Source organism: Haplochromis burtoni, unplaced genomic scaffold, assembly GCF_018398535.1.
Source record: "Haplochromis burtoni strain Fernald_Lab_line unplaced genomic scaffold, NCSU_Asbu1 Contig_1729, whole genome shotgun sequence".
NCBI classification, from domain to species: Eukaryota; Metazoa; Chordata; class Actinopteri; order Cichliformes; family Cichlidae; genus Haplochromis; species Haplochromis burtoni.
Window position 1 is genome coordinate 22,262 of NW_024584090.1, and position 2,762 is coordinate 25,023.

Genomic DNA, 2,762 nt, shown 5'->3' on the forward strand with positions numbered 1-2,762 from the left:
TTTGTAATTCTACAACATTGTGCAAAAGAAAAATACTCTACAGTCACGTATTTAGAATAAACATGAGAAATAACCTTTTGGTAGAGCTGTGCACAAATGTGAACAATATAACAGTACATATTGTAACGTAAATCATTCTGGCACATTCAGACGTTCCTTTCTGTCTCATCTACATCACAACGGATATCATCCCTTGCAATGCAGCAAGGAAAGTCTCCTGGAGTGGCGAATCCACCCTCTGCATGACTCTGCTGTGATGTTATCACATGCTGCATCCATGGCTGCTAGCAGGGCCATTTGTGCATGTGAATGCCGGTCATAAACCTTCAACCTCCAGGCAGCCAAAAACTCCTCTATCGGAATATGGAATGGGGAGTAGGGAGGGAGATATTCAACAGACATTCTGTCATGTGCTGCAAACCACTGTCTGACCAGATGTGTGTAGTGAAAAGGGACATTATCCCACACAACAACATACTTGTTGAGTTGACCTCCACCCTTCTCATTCTCAGGGACTATGGCATGAGAGAAATTGTTCAATTTCAGGGACAGGAACAAATTAATGAAAAAAAGGTATAACATTTGCTTGACAGCATTTGAAAACTAATTCACCAATTTTGTATTTAATGACTCAATGAAATCAAGACTATTAGTTTGATTGGGAACCACTATTTAGCTTCCAAAAGTATAGTTCATTTTGACTGACATGACATAAGCAAATGATAATGTTGTCGATGGCAGAGAATTGTATGAAAGCAACTGATACATGTCCAAGAGCATTTGCAATTTGTTCAGAGGAAGGAGAAATTGCTACTATGATGTGCACAAATGACTAAATGTTGTGGAGGTTGCACTAATGGTTTTGAGAATTTTCATTTTGATCTGAGAAAAGCACCAAAGCGACTGAGAAAAACTGTAATTACCTCAGGCACATAAACTGCACTGAATCCCTCTTGAGACATTTCCATTTTTAGTGTCTCTCCACTGGTTTGAGATCCTGTGACAGAAAAATAAGCGAAGATAAAAGACATAATACAATTTCACGTTACAAAGACAAATTTTCATTATTGTTCATAAATGTGTCACAGCACTTTTATAATAAACAGCATGTAGAGCAACAGGAATTTTACCTTGAAATGAGACATTAAGTTTGTTTTTTCCTTATTATTAAGTATAATCATTTTAAATTTGTATGTTTACAGAAATTTGTAACAAAGTTAACACAATACATTTATGTTTGTACCTTCAATGGAGAAAATTTTTTCTTGCAAATTTTGTCTTATTATTTCAAGTGCATCGAAGTTCTCCACTTGAAACACGTATTTGTCTGAGGGAGATGATGCAATGGTGCGCAGTTCTTGTTTTGCTTCAGTTTTTTTAAATGCATTTCCCACCTAGGGTTGTTGAAAAAAAAAATACATTTAAGTTCTCATACTATGCAAGATGGCTTGCTTTATTAAAACACAGTTTTTAATAAACTTAAGGTTTTATCTCCATTTATAATACATTTTACAGACATGTTTTATGTAGCGTTAAACTCATTACACCCAAATCCAGAATACACATTATTCGTGTTCCAATCAGTAATTTTGCATTGCCATTTATTTGAAAAACTTCATTTCAGCTTTGTGTATTTATTGGGATGTGCTTTGATTTAAAGGACACATACACACATATATATGTGTGTGTATATAGATAGATATAGATAGATAGATAGATAGATAGATAGATAGAGAGAGAGAGAGAGAGATGTGTATATATGTGTGTGTCCTTTAAATCATGTGTATATGTGTCCTTACATATATATACACATTATGGAATGCCGTTTAGGAAAATATTATATATATAGAATGATCTTCTGAATATACAGTCACTAGTGTTTTCCTTGTTTGTAGCTGCGAAGAAAGGCACTATGAGCCAGTCCGCACAGAATCTTGTGGCTCAAATTTTAAGTAATGAGGAGCTAATTAACACCCAGGCAAATGCATGTTTTGGCCAACCTAATATTAGTACCAGTGTACTGCATCGTGCTACTGATGAAGAAATTTGAATAAATTCACTGTGGAAGACCAAATGCAGTGAACCTCTCCGGTCAGATAGCCCCTGGTTATCCAGCTAATGTTATGGAGAACGTGCCTTCCACATCACAAGAGTCCCTCACAGCGTGTCCCATCTACATTCTTAGACCTTGCACTCGAAAGGGCCCAAAGCAGAAGAGGTAAGAACGGAACTAAATACATTGAAATTACTAGTGGAAGGTTAGTAATTGCCCGTAAGTTTCCATTGCTAGACTAAGCTAAGTAAACAAAAATATCACAGTAAAAAACAGTGTGCGATAGACTCACAGCGTGTGATTGTGGAGACTAAACTGTGAAAACATGCGATTTCTATAATATTTCAAGCTGCAAACATTGTGTGAAAGCAAAGCACATCATTCAGTTGTTACAATACATAGTTTTTGGCAGTATATAATTTAATGAAACATTTTTCTAAAGCAACAAAAAGTGCTCTGTGAATTTAGGAAATTTTTTATGTGATTGTTAAGTTTCTCCACCCACCCATCCCACTATCTTCCATCATCTATCCATCCATCCATCCATCCATCCATTCTCTTCCACTTATCCAATTCAGAATTCCAAGAGCCTATCCTAGCTACCATGGGGCTAGTGGGTGTTTATTAATGCAAATTGGACATGTGTACAGTATGGTGTATTTTGTTAAATAAAATGTGCTTCATTGATCAGAGTAGTGGGAGTATATTA

At 36.0% G+C, this 2,762-nt stretch overlaps 1 long non-coding RNA gene across 1 annotated transcript; it reads right to left on the minus strand.

Annotated features, from left to right (window-relative positions):
• Positions 1 to 19: 19 nt before the first annotated feature.
• On the minus strand, positions 20 to 1,666 carry LOC121813465. Its single transcript, XR_006053720.1, has 3 exons — positions 1,244 to 1,666; positions 479 to 997; positions 20 to 353 (listed from the first exon to the last, which is right to left on the minus strand). It is a non-coding gene; the product is annotated as an uncharacterized LOC121813465 (long non-coding RNA).
• Positions 1,667 to 2,762: the final 1,096 nt, after the last annotated feature.